Raw genomic sequence first — 20,677 nt, forward strand, 5'->3', positions numbered from 1 at the left:
CAGAGGCTTGTTCTTATCACTTGTCACTTCATTAGCGACAGTCGGTAACAGAGGTTTGTTCTTATCACTTGTCACTTCGTCAGGGACAGTCGGTAACAGAGGCTTGTTCTTATCACTTGTCTTTTTGTCAGGGACAGTCGGCGACAGAGGCTTGTTCTTATCACTTGTCACTTCATTAGCGACAGTCGGTAACAGAGGTTTGTTCTTATCACTTGTCACTTCGTCAGGGACAGTCGGTAACAGAGGTTTGTTCTTATCACTTGTCACTTCGTCAGGGACAGTCGGTAACAGAGGTTTGTTCTTATCACTTGTCACTTTGTCAGGGACAGTCGGTAACAGAGGCTTGTTCTTATCACTTGTCTTTTTGTCAGGGACAGTCGGTAACAGAGGCTTGTTCGTATCACTTGTCACTTCATTAGCGACAGTCGGTAACAGAGGTTTGTTCTTATCACTTGTCACTTCGTCAGGGACAGTCGGTAACAGAGGCTTGTTCTTATCACTTGTCTTTTTGTCAGGGACAGTCGGCGACAGAGGCTTGTTCTTATCACTTGTCACTTCATTAGCGACAGTCGGTAACAGAGGTTTGTTCTTATCACTTGTCACTTCGTCAGGGACAGTCGGTAACAGAGGTTTGTTCTTATCACTTGTCACTTCGTCAGGGACAGTCGGTAACAGAGGTTTGTTCTTATCACTTGTCACTTTGTCAGGGACAGTCGGTAACAGAGGCTTGTTCTTATCACTTGTCTTTTTGTCAGGGACAGTCGGTAACAGAGGTTTGTTCTTATCACTTGTCACTTCGTCAGGGACAGTCGGTAACAGAGGCTTGTTCTTATCACTTGTCTTTTTGTCAGGGACAGTCGGCGACAGAGGCTTGTTCTTATCACTTGTCACTTCATTAGCGACAGTCGGTAACAGAGGTTTGTTCTTATCACTTGTCACTTTGTCAGGGACAGTCGGTAACAGAGGCTTGTTCTTATCACTTGTCTTTTTGTCAGGGACAGTCGGTGACAGAGGCTTGTTCGTATCACTTGTCACTTCATTAGCGACAGTCGGTAACAGAGGTTTGTTCTTATCACTTGTCACTTTGTCAGGGACAGTCGGTAACAGAGGTTTGTTCTTATCACTTGTCACTTTGTCAGGGACAGTCGGTAACAGAGGCTTGTTCTTATCACTTGTCTTTTTGTCAGGGACAGTCGGTGACAGAGGCTTGTTCGTATCACTTGTCACTTCGTCAGGGACAGTCGGTAACAGAGGCTTGTTCGTATCACTTGTCACTTCGTCAGGGACAGTCGGTAACAGAGGTTTGTTCTTATCACTTGTCACTTCGTCAGGGACAGTCGGTAACAGAGGTTTGTTCTTATCACTTGTCACTTCGTCAGGGACAGTCGGCGACAGAGGTTTGTTCTTATCACTTGTCACTTCGTCAGGGACAGTCGGTAACGGAGGTTTGTTCTTATCACTTGTCACTTCGTCAGGGACAGTCGGTAACAGAGGTTTGTTCTTATCACTTGTCACTTCGTCAGGGACAGTGGGTAACAGAGGTTTGTTCTTATCACTTGTCACTTCGTCAGGGACAGTCGGTAACAGAGGTTTGTTCTTATCACTTGTCACTTCGTCAGGGACAGTCGGTAACAGAGGCTTGTTCTTATCACTTGTCTTTTTGTCAGGGACAGTCGGCGACAGAGGCTTGTTCTTATCACATGTCACTTCGTCAGGGACAGTCGGTAACAGAGGTTTGTTCTTATCACTTGTCACTTCGTCAGGGACAGTCGGCGACAGAGGCTTGTTCTTATCACTTGTCACTTCATTAGCGACAGTCGGTAACAGAGGTTTGTTCTTATCACTTGTCACTTCGTCAGGGACAGTCGGCGACAGAGGCTTGTTCTTATCACTTGTCACTTCATTAGCGACAGTCGGTAACAGAGGTTTGTTCTTATCACTTGTCATTTCATTTGCGACAGTCGGTAACAGAGGTTTGTTCTTATCACTTGACACTTCGTCAGGGACAGTCATCAGAGGCTCGTTCTGATCATTTGTCACTTCATTAGCGACAGTCGGTAACAGAGGCTTGTTCTTATCACTTGTCACTTTGTTATGGACAGTGTGAGACAGAGGCTCGTTCTGATCACTTGTCTCTTCGTCATGGACAGTCATCAGAGGCTCGTTCTGATCATCAGACGCCCCTTCAGGGACAGCCGTCGGCATACGCTTGTTCTGATCCCAGAGAGCCATGTCAGACATCCATTTATCAGCATCCATCTGTGGATTCTCAGTCTTATGAAGGGCCGTCTCATTAGTGACACTCTTTATTGGTTTGTCAATAAGGGACTTTTGTTCTGTGTCACCTGTCTCCTGAAAGAAAGAAAGCAAAGTCACAGTTAAAACAAATGTTTATGATTAACCCTTTCACACGTAAGTTTAAAATATTCTGGCTGACCCCCCAGCGTGAGTTTTTCAAGGCGACCGTTATTTAGAATGTGTCACTTTATGGTTTCCATGGTGACGCGTCATTGCTTGTCACGTGACACACCGCAGCAACAACAGAGCTGAATGAATGATGATCTGCTTTTATGTCGTTTTTCCTTTTTTATTCAAAATATTCACAAATTTGTTAGATATGGCATGCAATATCTGATATTCCGATTATCAAATATATGCAAGTGGAAGTGTTTTGTTGTTTAAACACCTTTATAACGATCGCGTTAGTTGAGCTGTATGCGCGATGGGCGCCGCCATCTTAGTTTGTGCCGCAGATGCAGTTCAGAGAATCGGATCTGTTGGATTGTTTACAACACGTGAATTCATCCACGACTCCCGAAATACATAAAAGTAAGTGGCTGGTGAACTGGGAGAAGAATAGAGTAAACTTTAAAGTTACTTACACAATGTGTATCTGATATGAATAAAAATTATAATGGAAAGGATTATTATTGCCTCTTCCTTTGACATCAGTGTGTATTTTACAAACTCTAAATGTATTGTTTTTTTAGTACTTATATGTCTGAAACCTAAAATAAACATTATGTGGTTGAAAACACTGAAAAGTTGTGATATATGACAGCTCTGAGTGCGTCTGTCTCTGGCTCAGCGCCAGCCAACGCGCGAAAGCACATTTGAATTTAGCAGTTGATCACGTGATGCGCTGACCGTTCTAATCACACCGGTGTGATCGTACGCTCCAGGGACCAGCCTAGACTGATCACACCGGTGTGATCGTACGTGCGAAAGGGTTAATGATTCAGTTACACAAACACAAAAATGTGTTTGTCCCTCTGATGTTTACTCAAATTAAAGACCCCTGTTCTTCATTCTGAAGTAAAAAAGCTCAAGATCAGCACTCTCTTAAAGGGATACTCCACTTTAAAATGAAAATTCTGTCATCATATACTCACCCTCATGTTGTTTCAAACCTGTATGAATTTCTTTCTTCTGCTGAACAGAAAGGAAGATATTTAGAAGAATATCAGTACCAGACAGTTTCTGGTCCCATTGACTTCCATAGTATATATATTTTCCTACTATGGAAGTCAATGGGACCAGAAACTTTCTGGTTACTGATATTCTTCTAAATATCTTCCTTTCTGTTCAGCAGAAGAAAGAAATTCATACAGGTTTGAAACAACATGAGGGTGAGTATATGATGACATCATTTCCATTTTAAAGTGGAGTGGAGTATCCCTTTAAATACATCAATTATAATTGGTGTATCTGTGTGATGATTTCTGAATGAAACCACACATACATTCATGCAGAAAACACAAACAGATACACACTACCTAAGGCTACGATATACTCATGGTGAAATTATTTTTCCTATTTTTTTTTTCAGGGGTATAAGTTATAACAGACATTTGAAATACGTGACCAGTGATATACTGTATGCAAACATCCAGACACCGCATACACTGAGAGCAAGTTTAGATGAATATGTCAAAATGTGCTGCACGCTTTCCTCTCATTAATAATAAAAAAGAAACACTCAACAAAAATTACAGGGGTGAGAAAACAGTCACACCTTTAACATAATCGCCACAAACCAAGGGAGTTCAAACAAAGCGAGCTGTTTCAAACTCCCGAAACAAACTTCAAACAAACTTTGTTTTGGCCTGATTTTGTTTGAAATGATGTCACCAATTCACTTTGTCAGTCTGCTGTAAATTATTTTTTAGATAGATTTAGTGCTCACAGTATCTCACCTGATCATCATTGCCGGATGTCTTGCGTACTGTTTGAAAAACACATACTTTGGTCATTTAAAAAACAAATACATACTTTAACATATTTCTAAAGATTATTTTTGCACAATAAATCTCATATTCACATTTTGCATAATCAGCTGTATGTTATACTTGCCATTTTTTCTTATGCGATTGTAAATCACAGCAGCAACTGCTACAGTCACAAACAGCAGAACAACAACAGCAAAACTTATTCCTGCTATAACAGCTGAAGATGAACCTGAATCTGGAACAGATGAAGAAAAACAGTCATTAATAATAGAGATCAACTGGTAATTGATTTGACCAATACGGTTGACTGATAATTACATCTTTCTATTTACAGAAGAAAGTTGCATGATATTGATTTAAAGGGGTGGTACAATACATATTACAGCTTAAAATGTAATCTGATCTAATCAAAAAAAATATACAATAAATCTTAAAATATTTTCTCAATAAAATACAATTATTAAGTTTTTCATATAAAATAATGTCATTTTTTTAAATAATTAAAATAAAACAAAATTGGAAAAAAAAACCCACCGCAAATTACAGCTATACAGCATAGTTCAAAACATATTAATAATTAATCATTTCTGAACATTGACGCCGAGTCTTTATTTGCCTTTTTCTCATGGTTTCTTAATAGAATTCATAAAAGTATAGAATATAATATCATAGTTCTAATAGGGGCACATTGTAACGCAGTGTTACAACATGCCCCGCCTGTGAAACCCGGCTAGTGTCTTCTGCTGGTTAAATCAGCATTAAACAACAATCTCAACTTTTAAATAACAGATTGTAGATTAAAATAATATCAGATTTGTCTCATTTTAAATAAAAACCAAAAACAGAGATTAAAAAATAATGTAAGTAACAAATTTACTTTTGCTATGGTTAAATAAATGTTCAGTGATATTTTCCAAAGATTTCTGAATTTTGGCACATTTTATTTCTGTATATAATGTTGATGTGACAACTAGTAAATACACTAAGTTTCATCATGCTAGCATATGTGGAAGTATAAAACAAGTGTGTTACAAATATAGCCCTGTTTTAGGTTGTGCCCCGCTCTCCCCTAGTCCCTACTAGCCGTTTGTTGTAGTCCTTAAAAAGCAATTTCTTTAAAAGAAAATATCTCCCTTTGCATTGAACTTTGAGCGTCGTAATTTTGCAGATGTTTATGCTCAAACAGCAACATTACACACTAACTAAAGTTAGAAAAGTGAAATCATAATCAACCACCCCTTTAACTTGTAAATTGCGCCATCTGTGTTTTTGAGCAACATCAGTCAAAACAGCATCAGCTCTGTGAGATTAACAGAAAACAAAATTCACAGGAAAACTGACTAATATTATGCACTTTTGAACATTATGCAAAATGTCTGTTTTGAAGATGATATACATGATCTCAATTATATTTTAATACTGAGTCAAAAAGCTCACTTTTTCCAAACAGGCCACAATGAAAACATTTACTGAGTTTCTAAAAACGCTCAATGGAAAATATACTTAATTACTTAATGAGACTCACCAGTGACCGAAACACTGAAGCTCTTAATGATGCTGAATTTGCTGTTGTTGATCTGTAGTTTATATTCTCCAGAGTCTGTGTTTGTGATGTTCATGATGGTCAGAGATCCAGTCTGATGATCCAGCTTCAGTCTGTCTCTGAATCTCTCTTTACACTGAACATCTGTACAGATCTGACTCTGATCTCCAGTGATTTCAGCGATGTGAATGTCATTAAAATACCATGTCATCACATCATTTGTGTTTTTTATTACACCAGTATATAAAGTAACAGATTCTCCCTCCTTTCTCTTCACTTCTTCTCGTTCAGCAGCAGAAACACCTGAAACACAAACTAACAGATGCTGAAAGGATCTTGCTTTGAGGGACAGACACACAACATGAGAGAATGGATTAAACGCTCTCGTCTTGACTTTCAGTGTGAAAAGCAACATTTATTCACGTTGTGTGCTTGTAAACATATTTTACATCTAATCCTCCATTCTTTGTGAAAAAAAAAAAAAACACTGATAATGAAGTAAACAGATGCAGATGACTATAAAAGATGAACAGGGATAAGATGGGAAACTGTCAATCAAGTGTACCTAACAAAACTAACAGCCAATGGAAATACTAAATGTTTTAAAGCATTATGATTAAAATGTATATTTAAATCAACACATTTCACTATTTTAGTTCATGTGTTTTGAAGAAATTATTTTTATACTTTATGTGAATTAATAATCAGGTAAAAAGAAAAAAATAATACTTCTGAATGTCATGGTAAAAATATCACTAAACACATTAATGATGTGATTTAAATGTACAAGACTTGCTTTTAACATTATAACTCACCAGTGACAGAAACACTGAAGATCTTTTCACTGTCGCTGCCACTGGTGATCCATAGTTTATAAACTCCAGCATCTGTCTTTCTAGTGTTCATGATGGTCAGAGATCCAGTCTGATGATCCAGCTTCAGTCTGTCTCTGAATCTCTCAGTATCTTCATTACACTGAACATCTGTACAGATCTTACTGAGATCTCTATTGATTTGAGCGATGCGAACGTCATTATAATACCATCTAATTCTGTCTTGTTGGTTTGTTTGAACACCAGTGTTTAGAGTGACTGAATCTCCCTCCATCACTGACACTCGGTCTCCATCAACACCAGACACACCTGAAGAAGAAATTAACAGTTCATTATGAGCAAAACAACATTATACAGGTGCTGGTCATATAATTATAATATCATGAAAAAGTTGATTTATTTCAGTAATTCCATTCAAAAAGTGAAACTTGTATATTATATTCATTCATTACACACAGACTGATATATTTCAAATGTTTATTTCTTTTAATATTGATTATTATAACTGACAACTAATGAAAATCCCAAATTCAGTATCTCAGAAAATTATAATATTACTTAAGACCAATAAAAAAAAAAAGGATTTTTAGAAATGCTGGCCAACTGAAAAGTATGAACATGAAAAGTATGAGCATGTACAGCACTCAATACTTAGTTGGGGCTCCTTTTGCCTGAATTACTGCAGCAATGCGGCGTGGCATGGAGTCGATCAGTCTGTGGCACTGCTCAGGTGTTACGAGACACAGGTTGCTCTGGTAGTGGCCTTCAGCTCTTCTGTATTGTTGGGTCTGGCGTATCGTATCTTCCTCTTCACAATACCCCATAGATTTTCTATAGGGTTAAGGTCAGGCGAGTTTGCTGGCCAATTAAGAACAGGGATACCATGGTCCTCAAACCAGGTACTGGTAGCTTTGGCACTGTGTGCAGGTGCCAAGTCCTGTTGGAAAATGAAATCTGCATCTCCATAAAGTTGGTCAGCAGCAGGAAGCATGAAGTGCTCTAAAACTGGTAGACGGCTGCGTTGACCTTGGACCTCAGAAAACACAGTGGACCAACACCAGCAGATGGCATGGCTCCCCAAACCATCACTGACTGTGGAAACTTTACACTGGACTTCAAGCAACGTGGATTCTGTGCCTCTCCTCTCTTCCTCCAGACTCTGGGACCTTGATTTCCAAAGGAAATGCAAAATTTACTTTCATCAGAGAACATAACTTTGGACCACTCAGCAGCAGTCCAGTCCTTTTTGTCTTTAGCCCAGGCGAGATGCTTCGTCTTGTTCAAGAGTGGCTTGACACAAGGAATGCGACAGCTGAAACCCATGTCTTGCATACGTCTGTGTGTGGTGGTTCTTGAAGCACTGACTCCAGCTGCAGTCCACTCTTTGTGGACTGCAGCTTTTTTGAATGGGTTTTGTTTTTGAATGGATTTGTTTCACTATCCTCTCCAGGGTGCGGTTATCCCTATTGCTTGTACACTTTTTTCTACCACATATTTTCCTTCCCTTCGCCTCTCTATTAATGTGCTTGGACACAGAGCTCTGTGAACAGCCAGCCTCTTTAGCAATGACCTTTTGTGTCTTGCCCTCCTTGTGCAAGGTGTCAATGGTCGTCTTTTGGACAACTGTCAAGTCAGCAGTCTTCCCCATGATTGTGTAACCTACAGAACTAGACTGAGACCTACAGAACTAGACTGAGAGACCATTTAAAGGCCTTTGCAGGTGTTTTGAGTTAATTAGCTGATTAGAGTGTGGCACCAGGTGTCTTCAATATTGAACCTTTTCACAATATTCTAATTTTCTGAGATACTGAATTTGGGGTTTTCATTAGTTGTCAGTTATATTCATCAAAATTAAAATAAATAAACACTTGAAATATATCAGTCTGTGTGTAATGAATGTATACATTATACAAGTTTCACTTTTTGAATGGAATTACTGAATTAAATAAACTTTTTCATGATATTCCAAATATGACCATCACCTGTATAAACAGGAAAATACTGTGAAAATGTTTTTCTATCCGAATACATAATGTTTTCTCTCTCCGATAACTCTCTCCGATATTTTGAATTTGGACTGCAGTACCTATTTCAACCACTAGCTGTCATTCTTACAGACTGCACCTTTAATTTTCTGCTTCAGCTGTTTTTGATCAGGGTTGGAGCTGAACTTTACAACAAGTTAGATCTCAGGAACATAATTGACAATCTAAAGAAATTCAAAAATACAGTGCACAGAAAATTCACTTCACAATGACCTCATTTAGACACACAAACATCACAAATCAGCGTTTGAATCTCAGTGATGACCCAGCTAACAAAAATATGTTGTCAGAACGTTTTGCTAACATTCCCATTAGGTTAGGAAAACGTTATTTTGGAATGTTTTTTAAACATTGAAAACGTCCAGTTTCTTTAATGTATTAAGAACGTTTTTTCTTGGTTAATGTGAAAGTTAAAGTAACATTCCATTCACTCATTTTGAAAATGTTATTAAAACGTTATTTCTGAATGTTTTTTAAACGTTGAAAACGTCCAGTTTTTTTAAGTATTAAGAACTTTTTTTCTTTTTTTTTCTTGGTTAATGTGTATGTTACAAGAACATTCCATTCACTCATTTTGGAAATGTTGTTAAAACGTTATATTTGAATGTTTTCTTGACGTTCACATCACCCTGAACGGATGGCCCGTCCATCACCGGGCTTACAGAAGGACACTCGAGTATCAAGTAACCTATGCTGCATGGGTTTAAACTGTGATGGAAACTGTTGTAACTGAAGGAAATCACATGAGAACCTGCTAACTCCTGGCTCAGCCAGGACTCAAACCAGGGACCTTCTTACTGCGAGGTGATCGTGCTACCCACTGAGCCACTGCTGCCCTGTTTCTATTTATGTTTCTATTTACAGCTACAGGTCTGGATTTCAAAGTAATTTTTAAGTACCAAAACCTGTTGACACATTTGTCCAGAGTGTTTACATTTTTCCAGAGTATAAAGTTTCTAAGTGCATTAAATATTTGAATTACAAAAATAACAGATACAACTTTACTTCAAGATTCACATTTTACTGTGTAGTACACACAATTTTGTAAGAGTCTCTGGGAAGTACACAGTCCAAACTATGGAATCATAAAGAGCAAAAATGACATTTTCTAAACCAAAAACACAACCCCACCACAAGGGAAAAAAGAACACAAACTCAAACATACATCTAGACAAAGTTAACTTAAAAGTTAACAAATCTAACAAAACATGTGGAAAACAACAAAAGAAGAAAGAAAGAAAAAAGCATCACACAATTAAGTTCTGTGTATAGGAATTTAGGATAATATAGGAGTTTCAAATTCTGTCAATTTACAGTGATGCTTCAGACTGAAGAGAAACCTTATGGCTCCTTTCCACTGAGCAGTACGGTACGGTACGGTACAGTACGGTACGGTTCGGGTCTGTTAACCATGATCTGGCTAGCGTTTCCACTGCCGACAGTACCCTTACTTGATAGGCGTGGTGTTTGGATCGATGTCATTTTCGCGCGAAGAAGAACATAGTAAACTACAATGGATGACATACAGCAGATCTTGTTCTTGCTCCTCGACATGTTTGTCACAAGAAGACAAGCGCCGACATAGGCTTTTCTCAATATCAAGTACGCAAAGTTTGTACTTGCCATGTGCGACTCCTACATGCAAATGGTACAGCGCGTTCTTAAAAACGTCACTCAGCTCGCTCTGCTACTCCGGTTATCTCTGTTGCTCTGTATGTACATTTTAAGCAACAATAAAACGAAATATGTTATAAAACACCACTCTGCCTCTTTTCGTTTTCATTTAAATAAATTAAACATTATAGGGACACAAATGTGGTTCATGCGCAACGCATATTGATTATTCACTGCACGTTATGCATTATTCTATTTATAACAAAACAAAATTTAAAACACAACCCTAACGTTACGTCTTTTCGTAAAAAAACAAACAAAAGAAAAACACATATTCCAGGCAATATGCATTTGTACAAATGTTGCAATAAACATCAGTGATAATCTTGTAATAAAAAAGTGACAAGAAACCATATTTCTTTTTGTAAAATTTCAGTTTTATCAATAATAGCCAATATAAAAGTTTAAGTAAAAGGTACAAGAAGCTATACAATAAGACATAAAGCAAACAATTCAGTCAAATATCCAAATGCAGAGCTAGTCTAACATTACAACAGTAAAGTTAAATACAAATAGCCTATAACGTTAATATGAAACTAAACTTAGCCCTCAGCCAAAACGATTGACAGGGAACGAATTATATATTCACGAGACCAAAGATCGCCCGTAAGGTCTACACAAGACGAATTATATCTCATGTTTAACCACTACCGTCAGCGGCGAACGTCAGAAGAACTAGCCGAGGAAAGGCTCATCCAGCCGGGAAACATGAGCGCCGAGCGCCCGCTGATCGCATGGATCTCACAACCGGGGAAAAAAAATCATCTTTATAAATAAACCACAGATTTGAGCTTTAAACAACTACATTCTCGCCTGAAAAGCTCTTAAAATTACATTTCATGACACAGTAACAGTAGTATTATATTAAACTGTATATTAAAAAATGGCGCTTCTTATGTTGTCATTCCCCTTGTAGCACGCGCAAGTGACGATTCTCTGTCAACCAATCAACGTCCTGCAGTGAGTCTAGCTCCACCTTTTAGTACCGTACCAAGTCAAGTCAAGTCATCTTCATTTATATAGCGCTTTTAACAATGTAGATTGTTTCAAAGCAGCTTTACAGAGATAAACATATAATTTATGGTAACAAAGATTGTTTTGGCTTTATAGCGGTTCTTTAGTAAAGTTATTTGCCAGCTAAGGTTAGTTATGATTGATTCGCTTCTGTCGCAACAATCATTTGTTATTAAATTAGGGGCCGCTAAGACGACCCAATTCTCTCTACATAGACTTTAAACGCGAACCTGTGAGAAACGTTGATGGCGTTCACATGCGCATTAAGAATTGGTTCTATAGTTATGTGCATTTGAATATATGTGCGCAGGTTTGTAATTCCCTACAAACCAAGCCTAAACAAAGTACTGGTGTTTCCTTATAATTTTTGATACAGAATTTTATTTTATTTTATCAATTCGGGGTAGATACGCGAATTGAGTTTCCCGACAACGCTTTATCATAATACCACTGTGCTAGGTACCCCAATGGAATGGTACCTAAAAAGTGGTACGGTACGGTTCGGCATTTTGGTACCATTCACAACTTTTGATAGTGGAAGCGCAAATAAATGCGTACCGTTCCGTACCGTACCGTACCGTACCGCTCAATGGAAACGAGCCATTAGAGTGTAACGGTTGTCTGGAGACGCTGAATGTTTGGTTTAAAGATGGCATGGAATGGAGCACATGCGCAGAGTCATGAGTGATAGAAAGACAATGAAATACTGTTACTGAATGGAAATTCAAAGTCCTGATTGATTAGTGTAATGCATTAGGTTTAATCCCAGCTAATAAAGAACCCAACAAACACAGAACTTCCCCCCCTAATGTTTTTGGTTATTGTTTTGGGAACCAAATAAGAACGTTCTAGGAACGCTCTAGGTTCTTTTTTTTATAACCTAAAGAGAACTTTCTTAGGAACTTTCCCTGCAGGTTATTTTTAGGTTTTATTTTATAACCCAAAGAAAAGCTTCCCAGAACGTTCCTTGCAGGTTATTTTAAGGTTTTATTTTACAGTATATTTTAAAGAGAGCTTTCCAGAACGTTCCCTGCAAGTTAGTTTTTTATTTAATAACCTATAAAGAGGGCGTTCCCATAACGTTCACTGACGTTCTTTAAAAGTTATGTCTAAATGTTTGAACAAAACGTTCAGAAAACATTTAAAAAAAAAAAAAAAACATTTTCCTAACATTTCCAAAATGATAAAATGTTCTTAATATTTAAAAAAAAATGGATGTTTGGAACGATAAGAAAACATTCAGAAATAACGTTTTCCTAACATTTCCAAAATGATAGAATCGAATGTTTTTCTAACTTCACATAAACCAAGAAACAAACTTTTCACTCAACATTATGAGAACATCACAAGGACATTTCATGAACGTTGTTATAAGAACATTTTCACTCAACATTATGAGAACATCAATAACAAGATCAAGAACAAATAACATCACAAGGACGTTCTAAAAACTTTGTTCTAAGAACGTTTTCCTCTCAACGTTACAATAATGTATTTTAACTATAAACATTATAAGAACATTCCAGAAACATTATTTCAGGATTTTTTTTACTAACATTTACATAACTTTTACATAACGTTAGAGAAAGTTATGGGAACGTTCCCTATTAGCTGGGGACAATCCACAAAATATTCAGATAAACAGATACACTCTGAACATCACAAAACAAGCAACTCAAATCACAACAAAATAACAGCAAAAATAAAAGTAATTAGTAAGAATAAAATAAAACAGTAAGACAATTCAGCTCAGCTGCATGATTAATTCATGCCACAATGCATGCTGGGAGTCATCAATGGGTCCTTCTTAATACTCAAATTGATATTTTCTCATTTCCTCGCTCCTCCATCTTTCAGCCCATCATGACCCAAAAAACGATCAAAGAAAGCTATCCTTAAGGATATCTCAACTCTCTAACTGCACTGTGAGGATCGAGGATCAAGGAGTGATGAAGCTTCAGGTGATGAGTGAGGATACACACGTGTCTCCTATGCGGAAGTCTTTCTCATCCAGAAACCTGATGCACACAAATTCTCTTCCCCTTCACATCTGACACAATCATTTTAACTTATGTTTTACCTTTGCAGTTTTAATAAACCACACATCTCACATTTTTCAACAGGGCATCTTGCTTTATTATTAATTATTATTAATTTCTTGAATAACCAAAATTCAACAACAAAAGGCCAGATCCTTTGAGCGCAGCTGATGACGCTGTGACACTCGAGTGATCAATAATATTCAAATGTACAAGATGTTCCTCTGTCTTTATTATCTTTCCTTGCATCCTTCCCTCTCATCCTAAACAGGAGGAGCTGAGACGCGAGGAAAGGAACCGAGGACACACAAATAACAAATGAGAAGCACCAATGAGTTCTGTACTGTGCTCGTACCCAGCATGCACTGCAGCATCAAGCTTTTCATTCCATGTCATCATTGTTGAGATTCATACATTGATACTTGATCTGTGTGTCTGAATGATGCTACTCCCTGAAATGAGTTTGTGTGGGATGTCGGCAAACCTAAACGTCTTTCAATGGTCAAGTAAAAACACACACACAACAAAATGCAATTGATAAATGCATTTCTGTCGAATATAGGCTAAATCGATTAGATAAGACAGACTATAACATAAGCTTAATGTCTTACCATAATTGATTGAACACACGAGAAATAAAGGAAACATAAACAGAAGCTTAATCTTCCCCACTTTTCCTAAAAAAATCATTGCATCTTTCTTTTGATACACAATAGCGCTCTGGTCCTCTGCATCACGTCGACGCCAAAGAGAAACTAATAGGTTATTTTGGGATGCTCATCCGCGCACTGTAGCGCGATGACGCAGTGGCGCTTCGTCATGTTCTTTAACCCTTGGACGCGTACGATCACATAATTGCTGGACATATAATAGGATTTTGCGGTGTTTTATTTTATTTGTGGGGGGAAATGCAGCCCTCGGTTGTGTCTCCGCGCCCTCAAACTTGTTTAAAACCATTACAAAATGTCCACATTGTTTTATGACAAACACAGTTCACTTACATTAATCAGCAATAGTAAGGAATTATAAATGAATTAGTTGACCGAAAGAGAGATAAACAAATGTCTTTCCGAGGTCGTGTAAAAAGACCACTGCGAGAAAATGAAAGAGAAGCTTTATTTTCACCACTTTATTTTTGTCGAACAATTAGGCTAAAGGGTCGTTATCTGCCCCTCACGGGAGACGCAGTTCTTTCACTAAGTGAAAGTATAAACTGGGAACCTCCCTAGATGGACTGTAGCGTGATGTATTCAACAAACGTGATCTGTTTGTAAAATATATTATAAATAGGCAAATTTATATGACCATGCCGCTACTTTTACCAATGTTTTGAGTTTTTTTTTTTTTTTTTTTAAACAAAAGAACTGGACATGGATGTTTAACTTTCTGTAACACTTTTTTTTTTTTTTTTTTTTTTTTTAAGTAAACTGTCGAAATACTGTAAATTATCAGTGTATGGGATCATATTATCATATGAGAGGGGTGCCCAGAAGGGTGTCTCTCTCTCTTTTTATATCTCTGAACATAGATAACATAGGCCATAGCCCAGGTTCCTAGCCAACTGAACCTTTCTCTGCCTTATTAAGTACCTTATTTATTATAAGAAAAGTACATGATTTATTATAGGGAAAGATCATTAATATGAATAAAATAATGAATAAAAAACTATTTCCATAACAGTATGTTCATCTGACAAATGCTATTAAAAGATCAGATTTTCTCATAACGGATCAAATGTGAGTTTGCTTGCCACTAAATTATTTGTGAGTTTGTAATTTAAATGAACTAAGCTATGATTAAGTCATTATTTGAGTGACTATTATTATGTTTACATCTGAAATGTGATTTCAATGCTGCACTAAACGTTCACTTTTATTCTTGGAACGGTGAATTCCTAGTTATAGATGGCGCACTACAACACAGCTCGTTATGCAGCTTGATACTGCAAATTGGCATTTCTGTAATCAATCAAGAAAAACAGCTCAGACGATTTATCATATTACACAAACTATTCATTGTTTTGTAAATGTGAAAAGTTGTAGTTTATGCTTAACATTGTTAAGATGTCATAAACCGGTGTAACAAAATTTTCAGTTTCTGAGATTTTCAAGAAGGGTCTTTCTGCGTCCTGCAGAACAAACCATTATGTTGCTGTCTGGTAATAGCTAAAAACCTACACTGTAAAATCCAATAGCTTTCCTGACTCACATATACTTAGTAAACTTTACTCAGTAATATAAAATACATACTTCTTACTAGGTTTTGTTGAGTTACAGTCAATTGCAGGGTGAAAATAACAAGTTACTCAATCGTTTGAGTGACGCTTACTTGAAATAAGCAAGTAACAACAAAGGATGCAATGACGTTACTAAACCAGTGAGAGGCAGCAGTGAATTAAAGCATGCCTAATGTGCAGAAAAAACAAAGAAGAAGAAGTGGCACTTGTGAGAGCATGCGCAATAGATTCTGTGCGTATTTCATTTTCGGCGCCAATTTTGCAGATGTGGAAAGACTTTGACAGTCTGACAGACTACCTACATTTTTATCTGGCGCTTCGCTACGTTTTTGGAATAATAATAAGGTGAGTAATCAAGCATGCGACTTTTGTGTGAATGTTTTTTTTTTTTGTCTGTCGAATGTCTGTCGCTAATTTTTACTGATTTCCTTAATGTCTAACGTTACCAAATAATTGAGATAATTAGAGCTTGAAGAATATGGTTTGGCCTGTTTTTTTTTTTTTTTTTTTTTTTTTGCGCATAAAACTATCAGGTACCATAACAGTTCCTGGAATGCCTGAAAAGCGATTTATTTCTCCCAAATGTAAGAATTATGGTTTTCTATTTTACCATTTTCACTGATGCATTCTCCTCTGTTGGCATTGGTTTAATTATTAAGGTTCCAAATCTGGTGAAATGGCGCACATCTACAGTTAAATGTAATCTGCAGCTTATGCAGAGATGAAGTATGTGATGCTTTTTGACAGTATGTGATTTCACAACAGCATTAAACTATTATTATTTTAAATTGAGTTAATTCAGATTGTAATGAAAGCACTGTAAAAGTGATTTTTTTTTTTATGCTGACTTTTTTTTTACTCAACTACTTTATCACTGCATCAAAGATGGACCAGACCTTCTCAATGCAAAGACGTGAAGTTGTGGATGCAGATGGAGAAGTGGCCAGCTCTTTTTACAGAGACACAAGTAAGTACTTATTCATACCCTTTTCCACCATTATAAACCACATTTTGTTTAGGTTTGGCTTTAGAATTGATTGGCCTGTTGGCCTGACCATGCATTGAAAGATATTTTTTATAAAGATCAGAAAAATCAATTATTAATTATGAATAATTGTTCATTGAAAGATTTCCACGCTGTCCCATGCCTTTTTTTTTTTGGCCTGTGTTGTAGGTGTTTGCAGAGTTTAACAGGATAGTCCCCACAGATCTGCAGACTGCAGAGTAACTTTTATGGTGCTGTGGATCGCTACACACCACGCTTTGTCACAATCTTCAAGTCTTCAAGAAGCATTGGAGAGAAATTAGATGAGCTTATGCAGAAAATGAAAACAGGGGTGAGTTTACTGCAGCCTTAATTTTGTATTAATATTCTGAGTTTATCATGGTTTTGCTTACAATCTATCTAGCTGTTGTCTAAAGTGTTGTGGGGTTTTGTTGATAAACTCTTTAACTGTGGACTGTAATCTTAAAGGATTAGTTCACTTTCAAATAAAAATTTCCTGATAATTTACTCACACCCATGTCATCCAAGATGTCCATATCTTTCTTTCTTCAGTCAAAAAGAAATTAAGGTTTTTGAGGAATATTAAATTTTAATTTATAATTTATAGATCATGCCTTTTCACTTTTCTCTGTTGTAATATTTTTATTGTTTGGTTTCATTCAGGTATGTGATGTTGATGAAGCCTGGGCACAACTATCTGTTGGGGTGCTGACTGTCATTGATGAAGAACAACTTCCCTCTAACTCTACCTTTGCCCAGTGTCTACTGCCATCATTGTTGAGAAAGGTATTGTAATGGATAATCTGCAGAACCTGCCTCAGGCAATTTGCATCTATTTTGGTCTGTTTTATGCTTTAAATTTGGATTACCCAAAAGACATGAAAAATACTTTTTAACTTCATTCAGAAATTGATGCTTGCTTTGAGACAGAACAAACTCTCACCAAAACTGCAACATCTGAACAATCTCTTGTTGAGTAATCAAATGTGCAAGATTGATGATGTTTGGCATTAGATTACATTTGTTTATGACAGTGGAATTAGATTAGTTGATAGAAAAATAAAAGGGAAACTAAGCCACTTGTTTAAAATTGTCAGCCCATTAGTTCATGAGCAAGTTAAAGGGTTAGTTAACCCAAAAATGAAAATTCTGTCAGTAATTACTCACCTTCATGTCGTTCAAAACCTGTAAGACCTTCGTTCATCTTCAAAACACAAAGATATTTTTGATGAAATCTGAGAGCTTTCTACCCCCCAATGACCGCAACGTCATTGCAACTCTCAAGGCCCAGAAAAAAACATTGTTACAATAGTCCATGTGACTACAGTACTTCAACCTTAATATTATGAAGCGACGAGAATACTTTTTGTGCGCAAAAAACCCCCGCCATTACGACATTATTCAACAATCTCTTCTCTTCCACGCCATTCTCCTACGCTGTTGACGTAGTGTAAACATCCCAGTGCTTCTGGGTTCTATGTCAGAACGTAGGCTTATTATTGGCCAGCATCACACATGACCAGCATCAGACAATAATAAGCCTCAATCTGACGTAGAACCCAGAAGCGCTGGATGTTTACACTACGTCAACAGTGTTGGAGAATGACGTGGAAGAGAAGAGATTGTTGAATAATGTCGTAATGGCGGGGGTTTTACACACAAAAAGTATTCTTGATGCTTCATAACATTAAGGTTGAAGTACTGTAGTCACATGGACTATTTTAACTATGTCTTTACTACCTTTCTGGGCCTTGGAAGTTGCAATGACATTGCAGTCTATGGAGGAACAGAAACCTCTCAGATTTCATCAAAAATATCTTCATTTGTGTTCCTAAGATGAACAAAAGTCTTACGGGGTTGGAACAAAATGAGGTTGAGTAATTACTGACAGAATTAAAAAAAATTAAGAATCTGTCATTAAGAATCTGTCATTTCTAATGTATGTGTTTTAGAGACATTGCTTTTTCATCGTTTAGGCTTAAACGATGAAATACTATTCCATCGTTAATGAATGTAGCCACTTTTTTTGCACTTCTATATACCAAGTTTGGTCTCCGAAGTGTTATTGATTAAAGTGAGTCATTGTTATGTATTGAATTGTTAAAGCTGTTTGTTGAGAATCTGTTGGAGTCAGGGTATGGTCTCAAATATATTTATTTTTATATGTATTTCTCATGGTTAGTTCATGTTCGTTAACACACTACCTAATGTTAACTAATAAACCTTATTATAAATTGTTTCCGTTTTTTTTTTTTTTTTTTAAATGTAAAAACATAAAGTGACTATTTACATAAATTGTATACCCCAATGCAAACTTGTGTGGACCACCCGTGTCAGTTGTTAAGAAAACAAATACAATAAATTTACCTTTGAACTGTATCATTGCCTTAAATTTATTTGTCCTGTTGTAAATGTTATCTTTGTAAAATTGTGAAAGTATTCTCAATGATATATAATAGATGACTGATAGCACTTAAGTTATTTGAGTAAAGCTTACTTGCTATTTTAAGTGCAATCGGTTTGCATGGTTTTAACAAGTAAACTGGATTGCTTTTGAAGTAAAGTAAACTCAGTAATTCCAAGTTGTATGCAGAAAACATCAGAGTTAACACAACTAGCATAAATGAGTACATCTAAAGTAAATGATCAAGTATACTATACAAATTAGTTTTAAGTTACTGGAACTCTCTTGTAAGTTTACACTACTAGACATGCACTTGTTAGTACTACATACTATTCCTATTTTACGTTACTTAGTTTTTTAAGTGCAATCGGTTTGCATGCTTTTTTTGAGTAAGCTGAACTAATCGGATTTTACAGTGTACCACCAACTCTAAACCTTACCCTAACCCTTACACAAATTTTAAATTTACTGTAGAATTTCATAATTAAAATACTTTTTAAAAAGCAAACAGGCTGAATTACGGCGTCTGGTGATCTATGACAGTCTCACACACATTAAGCTCTGCTGAATATTTCAGCAAATTCAGTAGAAGCAGATCATCGCTCATAGTGTCCGAAGCAGAAATCACATCTCTCTAAGAATAGTGTGACTTTTTCGATAGAGTGTGCTAAAAATAGATGCTGCTGTTCTCACAGAGGAACCAGAACCAATATTAAAAGCAAAGTAACACACAAGCCTGATCATTTCACCTCCTGTTTGAGCAATAAGCTCAGTTAAACACAGGGTCTATGGTTAATTAGAATAAACATACATATTTGAACTTCTTTTAAATATGTTTATATATTTAAATATAAGGCTATAGCTTTTTAACAAACTAAATCTTATTAAATAAGCAGTATACTTTGTTTGTCACGTTGTTGGAGTTTAATATGATCTTTAGCTGTTAGAAGTCTTTGGTTTATTTATGATTCCACATCTGTCTGAGCAATGAAAACACCTGAAAAAGAAAATTAACATTTAATTATAAATTACTTTTTGAATAGTGGAATAAATATAGGCTATACACAACATGCAGGACCACAAACACCAGTCACATGTTGCATTGGTTAAAAAAATCGTGCTACCGTTACGAAAATAATGAAATTAACGTGTCCCTGCCACGAAAAAATAGATTAAATTACGTGACCACATCACGAATTGCCGTGAGACTGGGTTGCAATACATTGTATGGGGCAAAATTATAGATTTTTCTTTTAGGCCAAAAATTATTAGAATATCAAGTAAAGATCATGTTCCATGAAGATATTTTGTAAATTTCCTACCGTAAATATATAAAACATTTGTTTTTGTGAGTGAATGCAGCACAATCACGAATATAAATGGACAACTTTAAAAGTGATTTTCTCAATGTTTAGATTTTTTTGCACCATCAGATTCCAGATTTTCAAATAGTTGTATCTCGGCCAAATATTGTCCTAACAAACTATACATCAATAAAACACTTATTTATTCAGATTTCAGGTGATGTATAAATCTCAATAAAAAAAAAAAAAGACCAATGTGACTGGTTTTGTGCATGGTCCAGGGTCACATATTGCCCCCTCCTTTTACATAAGGGAACATAGTGAGCATCGATGCTTCCTGGTTTTAACGG

This window comes from Scardinius erythrophthalmus, assembly GCF_964197995.2.
Source record: "Scardinius erythrophthalmus genome assembly, chromosome: 14".
NCBI classification, from domain to species: domain Eukaryota; kingdom Metazoa; phylum Chordata; class Actinopteri; order Cypriniformes; family Leuciscidae; genus Scardinius; species Scardinius erythrophthalmus.